Genomic DNA, 14,810 nt, shown 5'->3' with positions numbered 1-14,810 from the left:
AACATAATTCTAGATATAGTGCATGCACAAGAAGAGTACGCGCAAGTACGACCGCTCTGAACGAGCTGCTGATGATGAAAAGGAGACCACCAAAGGCTTTAAGAAACATGGTAAAGGCAATGACAGAATTGATCTGTAAACAAACAGAACAAAAGCCATAAAAAACAGGAACTAGGTGAATGGTTGTCCTCCATCGGTTCCAAACTCACTGAACCTGCATGTACATTGGAAGAACCAAGCAGAAAATCGGCAATTAGAGAGCGATACTTGATCTGTACAGCAGCTCAGAAGCATAACAGGGCTAGCATAAGAACCAACACAACACTTTCTGTACTACTACCAGATAAAAACTGAAATTCAAACAATAACATAGCCCTTGATATGGAAACAGTTCTGCAGGTATATACCAATAAAATGAGGTTAAATGAGAACCAACGGCAGAACGCCCAAAAAGGCCAAATGGTGAAGCTAGAATGCGCCATTGGTGTCTGTACGGCCAGCTCGGAAGCATAGCACGGCTAACAACACTTAACTTAGAAAATCCGGCATTCAAATGCTCTGAACGAGCGACACAACACTTGATGTACCATACCATAGAAAATCCAGCATTCAAACCTAACTTAGCCCTTGGTATCGAACCAAAAACGCCAGCAGGGTGAAGCTAGCTAGCCAATTAGGCAGCAAATGATAAGCCCGGATGTCCGCAGGTAAACTATGCATTCTGAAAGAGACACAGATTTATCTAAGCTAAGCTAAGCTAAGCTCGTGATGTTACGATCATACATAGGGAGCCATTTCAGTTGTCACATGAACCTCTCAATAAGTAGACGGCCTAAGGTACTAGCAAAGCACTGTTGTGCTGTCCACAGATTTATCTGAACCTATGCGACGGCTACACGGAATCTCAATGTGAAGTTGCGCTGGCAGACGGATAAAGATGTCGACGCCGCTCGGTCAGAACAAGTTAACAGAGTGAAGTAGTGCAGGGCAATATTGATTAATTGGTGAAAAGACGGTAAAGATCAATTGTAAATTGCCCATGGTCTGCTGGTAATGGATGGATGGTTTACGATGACGGTGCCGCATCGAGCATAGCATCGATCGACGGAGCAAGCAGTTAACCACTAGGCCCCAAGTGTCCTAAAGGAAAGGATCCTACTCGTCTCCCAGCTGCCAAGTTCCATGGGGATTTAGTTCAGACTTCAGACCAGCCGTCTGTCTACAGCCTGTGGTCGAAATTAAAATCAATTAGTGATGCAGGCTTTAAATACGATGCAGGCTTTAAAAACGCCCACTTGCAGCCATTTGAGACAGCGTGCACTGGCATTACAAAACGCCGACTTGCAGGCACGTCTGGTGCATCACGTGAGTAGTGACCCAATACAAGGGTGGGAAAAGTGATTCGTTTTTCATTTTCGTCAGTCATGACACGGGGTTCACGGCCTTGACATTTACAAGCGTGTTACCAATGCCTTGCCATCTGCATCAGCACCCAGTTGGTGGCACTTATTCACAAGTTGTGCAGTGAATCCATTGCATCATTTGTTGAGTAACATCAACGTTCCATCCACTTGGATTCAGCATATTTGCAATTGAATCTAACGCCCCAATTCTCTTCTCTTCCACTCTAAAATGTACTGAGATACATTTTAGCCGGATGTTCACAAGAAGAATGTTTAACCTCGCCACCGGCGACAGCCGTCTGAGACGGGGTGCTGTGCCATTACAAAACGTCCAGTTGCAGGCAGGAAGGCAGAAGGATAATCTTGTTTCAGATACTACGTTTGATGCATCGTGCAAGCAGTCACATGGTTTTCATCCAGGACGAGGAAGGAAGTGTTCAATTTTTCAGTTTCGTCGGTCATGGCATTTGCTTTTTGCGTTCAACCATGCCATCCCGGTGCTGCCTGTAAATGTATTGAACCATTTGCAAGTTTCGTTTTGAGCTACGTACCAATTATACATTCATACAGACTAGCACATCTCCAAAAAACAGAGAGCAAACAAGTTCTAATAGAGGATGCAGAAACAGATTTGAAGAGAGCGGGCAGCAAGTGAAGGGGAAGGGGAAGGAGTGGGTACCTACATATTCCAACAGAGGCTGGGATGGGGTCTTGGAGGCCGACATCGCCGTCGTTGTTGCCCGCCGCTGCGCTGAGCCTGCTACGCCGGAGGTCGCCGTCGCCATAGACGGAAGGAGGGACGGACGACAAGCAGCGGTGGTGGTGAGGTGGGAGACTCGCTGCGCCACTGCCATCAGCCGCAGCACGAGGCGGCCGGTCTTGGAGGAAGGTGGCACCATGTAGTTGCCCGTCGAGGCCGCCGCGGCAAACACCGCCCTACCCCTCCTCCGCCGCTCCGGCGCCACGGCCACGCACACGCGGCTACGGCGGGAGCCGCGGCGAGGAGGCGAGGGTCCGCGCGAGGGATGGCGCAGACACGCTTAGTAATAGCCCGGGGAATTACCTGCGCTATAGCCACTTAATTAGTAGCAGCGCGGGTTTATACCCCTTGCTACTACTATCAACTTAGTAGTAGCGCGGGTTTTATACCCCTCGCTACTACTAATTAGTAGTAGCCCCTCTTTTTAGACCGCGCTACTAATAAACTTCTGTGTATAAGGTTTTTCCTAATAGTGTTATTATGCCATAAAAATTCTCTCACAATCAATATTTCGACAATTTAGTAAAGAAAATTACTACATCAACCTTAAAATTTGGAAAAAATATTTAAAAAAGAAACATAATTAATAGTAAAACCTAAAGTGTTAAGATATAACCTGTTACACCTTTCCATCTATCAATGGAATAAAAAAACTGCATTAACCTTAAATTTTGGAGTAGTATATTAAAAAAAGAAACACAATTAATTGCAACAGAAACCTAAATTGTTAACAAATCACCTGACACACCTTTCCATCTATCAATCAATGAAATATAAAAGGATAGGTACACTTCGGTTTTTTAGGATAACTTACTTATCTATTTATTCAAAAAACTCGGACATCCCCGAGGCAACGATCTGCAAAATACAGTCTGGTGGATTATCAGTCCACACATTGTTTAGTTCCCTACAACCTCTCGAGCTAACCCATGAGCAGCTCCATTAACGGAATGGCGCGCCAAGCTAATCTTTGTATCTTGAAAGTTTGTAAGCATGGCTCCCTTAATCTCTTCAATGACCGGTCCAACGGCTGCTAGGTTCTTCTCCCTGGCGTTCAGCGTGCCCACCACCGTTATCCAACTCAACATGCAGCTTCTGCACATGCAACTCCGCAGCTAGTTGAACTCCCATTCTGCATGCAAGGATTTCTGAAAACTCTGACAGACTCGAAACGGTGGCAGCCCGCCCCTCGGAATGCACCTGTGCGATCCCTGGACATCTTGCAATTTGCACATACATGCATGACATATCTCAGTAATTTGAAATGAGCCCAGTTTCATTGAACCGATGCTTGGCGCAAGGGGCGCAAGAAGCAACGAATCCCCATCCGACTTCCCTACTTCCAGATCGAGAGAATACAGAAGAACTAAAAAAAAGCACGAAGTTCATGGCATATAGAAAATTAACAAGTCGATATGGAGGAGGCGGAGCTTGGCCTGCCACTACGCTCGAGCTAGCAGGGATGGCCAAGGTCAAACCACCACGGCACCACCGTCGTGGGCATCCTTTTGCCGCCATAGCTGACGCTCCACCCCCGCCTCGTCTGCTCCTTTCTCTCCTTCCTCACATCTCTCCCTGTCAAATCTCTCTCTTCTGTCCCTCTACAGGAACCAGAGAACGCCGCCGCCATTGGCGACCATGAAGCTCAGTGCCGCGTCACACCTCTCCCTCAATTCCCTTTTTCTTGACCCCGATGAACAAAGCATGCATGAACTCATAGCCAGCTTCTGGGTACGTGCAAGTTTTCCACGTATATAAAATTATAAACTGGTGTTGTTGAATATAAAAGATCGAGATGGGACTATTCATAACAGACAGAACCCCATTATATAATACACAAACGTGCTTTAGCTCAATTGGTACATAGATTAGTACCACCTCGGTTAGAGAAAATATAAATCGTAAAAGCGTATTACAACTGGACGGAAGCGTATTGTGACAGTGAACCCACGGAGTCAATCTGTGCTTTATTATTACTAGCACAAATGTCCGTGCGTTGCAACGGAAGCTGTGCTTTGACTTTTGGTTAAAAAACGGATTTCAGCTAAATTTTGGCCATTTTCTCCTGGGACGGAAAGTACCGAAACCTTTCGGCCGAAAAATATATATTTTGGTGAAATTTCGGCCACATCGCTTCGCGAGTCTCCCTTCCCCCAACTTATAGTTCATGGGCCTGTAATGCTCCTAGTATTAATTGATATTTCAAATGGGCAAGCACAATCATAAATCTAAGCTCTTAAAGAAATAACTCATTAATTAATATACAAATACAACATAAAAATGTCAAATATTTCAGCCGCATTTCTATTTTCTTTCCCTCCAAAGCAACGTTCGTATAAATATTCAAACGACAATCAAACTTCCTTCTTATTTAAGTAGCCTTACACAATCCTTCCTTTTTAAGGATATGACCCGTTTGAATCCTTCCTTATTTCTTGATCACACAATCCTCCTTCCTTTTAACTATTATTATTTTGGCTAAATTTTGGCCATTTTGGCCTGGGGCGAAAAGTACCTTTTAACTGAAAAATATATATATTTGTCAAATTTCGGCCACACCGCTTCGCGGGTCTCCCTTCCCCACAACTTATAATTCATGGACTTGTAATGCTCCCATGCGTTGTAACGGGAGAAAACCAAAAAATAATGGGATACAGAGCCGGCTTTGTGGTAGGGTTTAGTGCTTTCATGGAAGGCCACCATCGAGATGGGCCGTTGCTAAGGAGGAGCTTAACTTAGGCAAGCAGTGATTACAGTTGAGAAGGGCGAACCCGAGGGAGGTCAATGGCACGGTTGCAAGCAGTGGCAACAAAGTTGTTCAACTATCATCAACCCAGGCAACAACATGCTCAAAATTTTCAAGACTACTATTTTTGTACCGAGTGAATTTATATGTATCGTAGTCAGGAATAATAAAGTTCAAGAATATATATAATACTGACAAAATAACAAACATACAACGTCCAAAAGATACATTGGTACCTGACAAAGTGACGATCATCATGATAATCAAAATAACAAACATATTGTTTCTCGTACAGGTTACTGATCTATTAAGATCATCATACCGTAGAGAAAGAAATCTGTGTACCGGATCATCTTGAGATGCAAACAATATATGCTAGCACCTGTTAGAGACACCTGAGTATCCATTTTCCCAGTATCGATACTTCATTCGTTTCTATTCGATGCCGATAGTCACAAAACAGTTTCTTCCTGCGGTTAACTGCTTAAAAAAGCAATATCGTTCCATCTCATTAGTTGAAGCTTATTAACGACTCCTAGTATGAGAGACCAAATATCAAACTGGGCAGGAGCTGTATAAACATCTACTTTAGACGATCATGTGCATATACATACCTGAAGACGTGAACTCATGCCCCTGGTTGTTGGCTTGAAAGATCGTCACTTTCCTACAATCACCAAATAGGATTAACCGGTGTCCACGATGGTCGGCTAGGTTTGTACGTATGAGTTTTTCATGTGTATGTATGAGCTGGGGATGACAAAGGAGACGACGGCGCCGCCGCCGCTACTCCTGCAGCTTGTCGATGACCTGGAGCAGGATGGGGCGGAACCTGTGAGGTTCACCTTCACGTCCTGCTTCATGATGGTCTCGGCGAGCGCCTGCCACCCCTGCTTGTGCAGCGCCTTGGGGTCGCTGAACACCAGGTGCTCCCTCGGGTACTTGTCCTTGAGGCTCGTCTCCTCCTCGTCGACATAGTACTCCACGAGTCCACGTACCGGAGCTGCATGTCCCGCGCCGGCTGCCCGTAGAAGTTGGTGGCCATCCAGTCCATGTTCCCCCATGGCACGATCTGCAGCACCACCGCCTGCGTCGGCTGGATGATCTGGTTCGTCAGCCCGGCCCCGTGCACCGCCAGCAGCACGTCCGCCGCGTTCACCAGCGCCGCGAACGCCGCCACGTCCGCCCCCGCCTCCGCCACCGTCACGTTGAACCCGAGCTCCGTCGCCGCCGCCGCCACCTCCTCCAGGTTCAGCAGCTTCCGCGTGCCCCCGCGGGAGATGATCAGCATCTGCGGCCGCATCCCCGGGGCCTTGGTCGTGGGTTTGAAACTCACGTGAAGTATTTTTTGCATCGTTTTTTTCCTTTTGACCAGGCCCCATCACGCGGTTGACAGGAACGATCAACACGGCCCAGTCCAGCGAGCCGGAGGGACAAAACAGCGACTTATACCAATTGACGTACACGATCAATGAACAGTTTTTTGGTACCACCTCGCGTACATGTTTTAAATTCAAAGTGAAAGCGTAAACTTACGAGAAGAAGCGTATTGTGACGGTGAACCCACGGAGTCAATCCGTGCTTTATTATTATTAGGGAGAGACTAGTACAAATGCCCGTGCGCTGCCAAATTTTTGCTTCCCCAGAGTAGATGGGCCAAGCGCAGGCTGGCGCTAAAAACTCCTGATGAACGGAAGTCTGTATTGCTTTTGATGTATGTGCTATATAGATTAGTACCACCTCGGTTAGAGAAAATATAAATCGTAAAAGCGTATTACGACTGGGCGGAAGCGTATTGTGACGGTGAACCCACAAAGTCAATCCGTGCTTTATTATTACTAATACAAATGCCCGTGCGCTGCAACGGGCATGGAATCTTGCAAAATCTACTCGATGTGTCATTAGGTACAATTTGTTTTTTTGAGTTGGAATCATTGTGACTTATTGAAGTTATCACACTGGTAGGCTCGAAAATAAAACATGGGCAACTTTGTTCGCCGAACGTCGCACCCAGCAAACCTTGGACTCCATGAAGTCCTGAAGTTCTTTATCATTACACACCATTTCTTATATTCAGTTCTAATAAACGTGATTATTGTTTCTCGGCTGAATATTGGTCGTCAAGAAGCCACCTCGACATTCTTCGTCTGACTGAAGAATAATTCATGGAATAGTCTCTAAATATTTTTCTTTTCTTTTAGGAAAACATGAATTTTTTAATAAAACGAAATGATTTATTAAAAAAAATAGCATTTTTCTGAACATTTCTAAATGCATTTTTAAATGTAACAACTTTTGGGAATTTTGACCAGTTTTAAAAGTGTGAATATATATAACTGTGTGCTTATTATAAAACGATTTTTACTATGTTGGGTATTTTTAGATATATAAGTTTGTTGTACTTTTCATTTTTATTTTCTGTTTTTGTTTTATTTTATGTTAAAATAATTTGCGATTACAAAAAGGTTCTAAAATTGCAAAAAACATTGTTCGTTTTGATTTCTCAATAATAGTTCTTGAATTCAAAAAACGTCCATGATTTCAAAAAATATGAACAATTTTTTATTTTTTTGGAAAATATTATAAGCATTCTTTAATAATGATGAACGTTTTTTAAACTTGAATAACAACTTTTAATTCGGTAAAAAATGAATTTGTTGAACTTTTTTCAAAAATGACGAACACAATTTTAATTTAATGAATATTTTTTTAGGTCGGTGAACAAATTTTGATGAACATTTTCTAAATCCGATGAAAAAATTGAATTCGATGAACCCTTTTTGAAATTCGATGAACAAAAAAATCTTCGTGAATCTGAAAAGAAATTTCACAAAAAAAGTGAAAAAGTAAAGATGAGAAAAGAAGAAAGAAAAAGGAAAACAGAAAATAAAATGAAAGGAAAAAAGAAAGAAAGAAAAAGAAAATACGAATAAAAACAAAAAATGGGCTTGCGCATGAGAACGCCCAGCGCGCGAGGGGTAGTGCACGCGGTAGCGCCGTATAGGCTTCCCCCATAGAGAACACTTTGGTTTTCAAAAAAAGGGAGTGTCTATATTACAATCGACTGAAATTGAATTGGCCTTCAATCAAATATACCAACCAGTAAAAATCTGACACCAACTGAAAAAAAACTTGACTGAAAATAAAGGGGCATTCAACCAATTTTTTCAGGCACTACAAACATGGCACGTGTATGTATGACCTATGCGCTCTATGATCCATGAGCAAGCAATGAAAGGGCCCAAAAAGCCAGGTCAGTACTCTCACGACCTTCTCCAGGTTATTGACAGTTTTATTTTCTTCACAATACTATTGGAAGAAAACCTGAAATTCTCATCTCAAGGATCTGAAGTTGATACTTGTGGAAGAAACTCCTGAACACAAACATAGTATAAATTCATAATTAGGCTGCCGTAAAGTCATCATCAACCTGCTGTACAATGATCAACACAAGATGAACTAATCACATACTAAACATTTCATCGTCATGAAGCTTTAAATACAGTGGCTTGAGTTGAAATTTACAGTCATCTCACTACGAATAAAGAGTAACTTTTAAAGTGTATCACATATTCAGCTTTGATGAATTTTACAGTGTTCATTTTACTAAAATTCCAGTCAGTAACAAGCAGATCACAACAAAGATACTGGAACTTCAGTAAAAATAAGGAGAAACAACCAGTAACAATGTGTGCTTTATGATCAAATAAGAACGAGAAAGAGGATGGAGGAAGAAGGGGACAGAATAGCTACACAATCAGGAAACTACAGTCACACCAAGAAGACAAACTGTAGGTCAGTACTCTCACAATCTCCTTCAAATAGTTCTTCCAGTAAAAAATGTAGCACTGTAAATTCAGGTAACTGTATAGTGTAAAATCTATCACTGTAAAATACAAAAATCACAACATTTAGGCTACTACTATAAATTACAGAAGTTATAGGATTGTAAAACTAAAAACAGGGTAGTGTAAATTCAAACATAAGGTCACTGTAAATTCAAACAATCAAAAAATTTATAGTGCGGTAAATTATAGAAGCTATAGGACAGTAAATCCTTCATCAGGTTAGTCATCAATTAACTATAATTTACTACGAATACAAACAAAAAAGCAGACTTCTATGAATACTACAGTACTGTAAAATCCGAAGGTTGAGGTCGGTCGTGGCGCCCATGCATTGCATCGGAAAAAATCGCATGCCCTTATGGTTGTCCGGATCTTCTACTTGAAGACGGCTAATCATTACGCCGTCGTCCCGAGCTCTTCCTCGCTTCCCTCATTGTTTGATAATCTATCCAGCCCTTTTCTAATGGACCACTTGGCCTGCTGTTTACAAAGCACATATCAGCACACTGTAACACTGCCAGTAGTATTCATACATGGAAAGCCCACACAACGTCCAATCCTTCTTTACCGGGTCTTTCTCTTATTGTCACGTTGTAACCACACCCCTTAACCCTCTGCACAATTGTCATTCCTTCTTCACCGGGTCTATCATTTGCCATGTTATACCCACACCTCACCCTCCTGCTGTTCTATATCTGTAAGCATCTTGTTGATCCGCTAAGCATCTTGTTTCAGTAGATAAGTAGAGTTGTATAGCCGTCTAACTCGTATTATCATTGGTGCTTCTTGAACCACATAAGAATTGGACTCTTGTGACACTACTAGGAAAAGGCCTGCTAGTGGCGCACCTATTTTGGCTACTAATGGCACACTACAGGTGCGCCACTAGCATCACGCCATTAGAATTTTATACTAATGGCGCATCAGGGAGTGCGCCATTAGTATATCACACGGTGCGCCATTACTATCTGACTTAGTAATGGTGCACCACATAGAAGTGCGCCATTACTAACAATTTTTTTTCAAATATTTTTTCAGAATTTTTTTTTCAAATCTTTTTTCGTAATCTCGGGTCACTATGGCTTAATCTCAAGTCAAATCGCACTAAGTGGTCAAACTTCCCGGAAGGTCACCCATCCTCACACTACTCCAGCCCGAGCACACTTAACTTCGCAGTTCTATCCAACCCCAGCACCACCTCACTTAACAGACACTTGTTGATATATCTATCATATCAATCCTATTAAACCTTGTTGATGTCTAGGACTTTGTTCATGTTCATGAGTATGATGAAATTTTGAAAAATATTTCAAACTTCCCAGTCATATTACGTACCATTTTTTGAAAAAAATTTCCAAAAAAAAATTCGAAACCAATTTTTTTTCTGTTACTAGTGGCGCACCTAGCAAACGGTGCGCCACTAGTAAGTTTGAATTTTTTTTTCATTTTTTCCCCTCTAGATCTTAAAAGCCCCGTAACTTTTTTTCTGTTAGGTCTTTGAGGATTTTGAAAAAATTTAACGGGGTTCCCTGAGGTATTTGAGGATTCGAAACCAATTTATGCATCTTATCTTGCTTTGATTGACGGTAGCATTATAAGATGACCTCTCACTAAATTATCAAGGTATAAGTGTTCTCCCTGAGTATGCACCGTTGCGAAAGTTCTTCGTGCTGAGACACCACGTGATGATCGGGTGTGATAGGCTCTACGTTCAAATACAACGGGTGCAAAACAGTTGCACACACGGAATACTCAGGTTAAACTTGACGAGCCTAGCATATAACAGATATGGCCTCGGAACACTGAGACCGAAAGGTCTAGCGTGAATCATATAGTAGATATGATCAACAAAGTGATGTTCACCATTGAAACTACTCCATCTCACGTGATGATCGGACATGGTTTAGTTGATTTGGATCACGTGATCACTTAGAGGATTAGAGGGATGTCTATCTAAGTGGGAGTTCTTAAGTAATATGATTAATTGAACTTAAATTTATCATGAACTTAGTACCTGATAGTATCTTTCTTGTCTATGTTGATTGTAGATAGATGGCCCATGTTGTTGTTCCGTTGAATTTTAATGCGTTCCTTGAGAAAGCAAAGTTGAAAGATGATGGTAGCAATTACACGGACTGGGTCCGTAACTTGAGGATTATCCTCATTGCTGCACAGAAGAATTATGTCCTGGAAGCACCGCTAGGTGCCAGGCCTCCTGCAAGAGCAACACCAGAAGTTATGAACGTCTGGCAGAGCAAAGCTGATGACTACTCGATAGTTCAGTGTGCCATGCTTTACGGCTTAGAACCGGGACTTCAACGACGTTTTGAACGTCATGGAGCATATGAGATGTTCCAGGAGTTGAAGTTAATATTTCAAGCAAATGCCCGGATTGAGAGATATGAAGTCTCCAATAAGTTCTACAGCTACAAGATGGAGGAGAATAGTTCTGTCAGTGAGCATATACTCAAAATGTCTGGGTATAATAATCACTTGATTCAACTGGGAGTTAATCTTCCGGATGATAGCGTCATTGACAGAATTCTTCAATCACTGCCACCAAGCTACAAGAGCTTCGTGATGAACTATAACATGCAAGGGATGAATAAGACGATTCCCGAGCTCTTCGCAATGCTAAAGGCTGCGGAGGTAGAAATCAAAAAGGAGCATCAAGTGTTGATGGTCAATAAGACCACCAGTTTCAAGAAAAAGGGCAAAGGAAAGAAGAAGGGGAACTTCAAGAAGAACAGCAAGCAAGTTGCTGCTCAGGAGAAGAAACCCAAGTCTGGACCTAAGCCTGAGACTGAGTGCTTGTACTGCAAGCAGACTGGTCACTGGAAGTGGAACTGCCCCAAGTATTTGGCGGATAAGAAGGATGGCAAGGTGAACAAAGGTATATGTGATATACATGTTATTGATGTGTACCTTACTAATGCTCGCAGTAGCACCTGGGTATTTGATACTGGTTCTATTGCTAATATTTGCAACTCGAAACGGGGACTACGGATTAAGCGAAGATTGGCTAAGGACGAGGTGACGATGCGCGTAGTAAATGGTTCCAAAGTCGATGTGATCGCAGTCGGCACACTACCTCTACATCTACCTTTGGGATTAGTTTTAGACCTAAATAATGTTATTTGGTGCCAGCTTGAGCATGAACATTATATCTGGATCTTGTTTAATGCGAGACGGTTATTCATTTAAATCAGAGAATAATGGTTGTTTTATTTATATGAGTAATATCTTTTATGGTCATGCACCCTTGAAGAGTGGTCTATTTTTGTAGAATCTCGATAGTAGTGATACACATATTTATAATATTGAAACCAAAAGATGCAGAGTTGATAATGATAGTGCAACTTATTTGTGGCACTGCCGTTTAGGTCATATCAGTGTAAAGCGCATGAAGAAACTCCATACTGATGGACTTTTGGAACCACTTGATTATGAATCACTTGGTACGTGCGAACCGTGCCTCATGGGCAAGATGACTAAAACGCCGTTCTCCGGTACTATGGAGAGAGCAACAGATTTGTTGGAAATCATACATACAGATGTATGTGGTCCGATGAATGTTGAGGCTCGTGGCGGATATCGTTATTTTCTCACCTTCACAGATGATTTGAGCAGATATGGGTATATCTACTTAATGAAACATAAGTTTGAAACGTTTGAAAAGTTCAAAGAATTTCAGAGTGAAGTTGAAAATCATCGTAACAAGAAAATAAAGTTTCTACGATCTGATCGTGGAGGAGAATATTTGAGTTACGAGTTTGGTCTTCATTTGAAACAATGCGGAATAGTTTCGCAAATCACGCCACCCGGAACACCACAGCGTAATGGTGTGTCCGAATGTCGTAATCGTACTTTACTAGATATGGTGCGATCTATGATGTCTCTTACTGATTTACCGCTATCATTTTGGGGTTATGCTCTAGAGACAGCTGCATTCACGTTAAATAGGGCACCATCTAAATCCGTTGAGACGACGCCTTATGAACTATGGTTTGGCAAGAAACCAAAGTTGTCGTTTCTTAAAGTTTGGGGCTGCGATGCTTATGTGAAAAAGCTTCAACCTGATAAGCTCGAACCCAAATCGGAGAAATGTGTCTTCATAGGATACCCAAAAGAGACTGTTGGATACACCTTCTATCACAGATCCGAAGGCAAGACTTTTGTTGCTAAATTTGGATCCTTTCTAGAGAAGGAGTTTCTCTCAAAAGAAGTGAGTGGGAGGAAAGTAGAACTTGATGAGGTAACTGTACCTGCTCCCACTAGTAGGAAAAGGGGTTTTTACCCCGGTTCAAAAGGGCCTTTAGTCCCGGTTCTGGAACTGGGACTAAAGGGTCGTTACTAATGCCCTAGCCCTTTAGTCCCGGTTCTTACACGAACCGGGACTAAAGGCCGTCCACGTGGCCGGTGCGGGGAGCCCAGGCAGGAGGGCCTTTGGTCCCGGTTGGTGCCACCAACCGGGACCAATAGGCATCCACGCGTCAGCACCTGGCAGGAGCTGAGGTTTTTGTTTTTTTTTGAAAGGGGGTGGTTTAGGGCTTTTGGGGGGTTAATTTAGGTGTTTCATATATTGTGTTAGCTAGCTAATTAATAGAGAGAAGTGTCCTCTCTTATCTCCGTGCTTGGTCGACGCTACGTACTATATACGTATGGAGAGGAGTAGACACGCTAGCTAGTAATCAAATGAAGGAAACAGAAGATCATCATGAACATATGCATACAGAGAGAAGTGATATCGACCACCTCTCCTTCTCCGAGATATTGGTCGAACAACAAGTTCTCGTATATCTATCCGACACTACCGGCTACATATATACAATAATTATCTCTTACAATACAATCTCCTAATTATATTGTAGGAACACAGGGTCCACATAGTATTCTCCGTTTTCAGCGATCACGTGGTCAAGGAAGAATGCCGCCAATTCCTCTTGAATTCCTCGCATACGATCTTCTGCTAGGAGTTCATCCCGCTTCCGAAAAATCTATTTTGAAGAAGGGGGTCAATACATATATATATGAATAAATGAAACTCAACACAAATGATGGTAATAAAATAAAATTGTGAATATTATTGCTTACGCACTTCATATTGTTCTTCAGTGTAGCCCCGCTCACAGGTATGGTAGCGGATGGACTCGCAAACGTAGTATCCACAGTAATTATTCCCGGGTTGCTGCCACAACCACTTTACAAGAAATAGAGGTCAATCAAACTGATAAGCAAGCATGCTAAATGGTATTGATCAAACTAGCGCTTGAATCACTAGGAGATGCGCCGAACATGCTACTATAGTACTTACTTTCGGGTGTCTAAATTGCAGCTTGTTCGGCAGTCCCGGGGCTTTTGAGGTGAATTTTCTCCAAACCCTGCCAGACAAAGAAAACAATTACTTGATATCAGGAAATGAACAAAGTTGCTGATATGGTGGATAATGATCGATTTAACTTACTTCTGGAGCATTTGAGTCATGTTCGCATAGTCCTGGGGATCTTTTCGTCTCGATTCTAAGACGGTTACTACTCCCGGCTCAAGCTTAATCTCTAGGAGAATATAGTGGAAGTTGCGCATGCATGCATAAGTCATCAATTACATTACCATAACCTGGACTAATAAGGGAAACCGAATATGCACAAGACAGTAACACTCACTTGAAGTTGTAAGGAAAGAGTATTATATCTTTGTTTTGATTTAATACCAACGATTGTAGCAAGTTGGCCTCGGCTTCTTTGGGATGTTTTTCAACCGTATATGCATCTATGAGATTTGTATTTATGAACCTAATATCACCGATTTGCCTTTTCTTCAATTTGGCGATCTTCAATCTGCATAATATAGTGAGGATAAGTATAAATACAAGCGCATTGCATCCATCTTGATACCAAGCCTCGGTATGAATGGCATATTTTCTAATCTTTCTAATATTCAAGCGCATTGCATCCATCTTGATCTTGTGATCATTGACGACATCCGCAACATGCAACTCCAATATCATCTTCTCCTTCTCAATTTTTTTTATTTTTTCCTTCAAGTAATTGTTT

General features: G+C 42.1%; 1 pseudogene; it reads right to left on the bottom strand.

Moving 5' to 3' along the window:
* Nucleotides 1–5,619: 5,619 nt before the first annotated feature.
* LOC109756078 (beta-1,2-xylosyltransferease XAX1-like) lies at nt 5,620–6,263 on the bottom strand (annotated as a pseudogene).
* Between the last annotated feature and the right edge of the window lie 8,547 nt (nt 6,264–14,810).

The sequence above is a fragment of the Aegilops tauschii genome, chromosome 2 (genome assembly GCF_002575655.3).
Source record: "Aegilops tauschii subsp. strangulata cultivar AL8/78 chromosome 2, Aet v6.0, whole genome shotgun sequence".
NCBI lineage: Eukaryota > Viridiplantae > Streptophyta > Magnoliopsida > Poales > Poaceae > Aegilops > Aegilops tauschii.
Note: the sequence above shows the minus strand (reverse complement) of the source record. Positions and strands in the feature narration are given on the sequence as shown.